The 249-nt window shown below is 44.2% G+C and overlaps 1 protein-coding gene across 1 annotated transcript in view; it reads right to left on the bottom strand.

The window, feature by feature from the left end:
* The window catches only part of LOC107124301 (chromosome unknown open reading frame, human C11orf73), a 13,319-nt gene that overhangs the window by 1,337 nt on the left and 11,733 nt on the right, over positions 1–249 (bottom strand). The gene's annotated exons all lie outside the window — the stretch shown is intronic.

The following is a 249-nucleotide window of genomic DNA, read 5'->3' as shown; positions in this document are numbered from 1 at the left end:
TGTGAACTATTATTACAGGAACCCTCTCTAATCAAATAAGTGACCTGTAGACATTAACAATTTCAAATCTCCCATGTCCGCAAAAGATACAAACCTGTAAAACATCTCCTAGAATACCTGCCAAAACCTCTATATGTCTGGGTGTGTCTTATACCAAAAGGCAGCCCTCTGACCCAGCCAGTTCAGGACGGCCCGCTTCAGGCAGGCAGAAAAAGGTCTTTCCCAACAGGCAGAAAAAGGTCTTTCCCT

This window comes from Gekko japonicus, unplaced genomic scaffold (assembly GCF_001447785.1).
Source record: "Gekko japonicus isolate JY-2015 unplaced genomic scaffold, Gekko_japonicus_V1.1 scaffold393, whole genome shotgun sequence".
In the NCBI taxonomy this organism is placed as follows: domain Eukaryota; kingdom Metazoa; phylum Chordata; class Lepidosauria; order Squamata; family Gekkonidae; genus Gekko; species Gekko japonicus.
The sequence above is the reverse complement of the archived record's forward strand: the minus strand, read 5'-3'. Positions and strand labels throughout refer to the sequence as shown.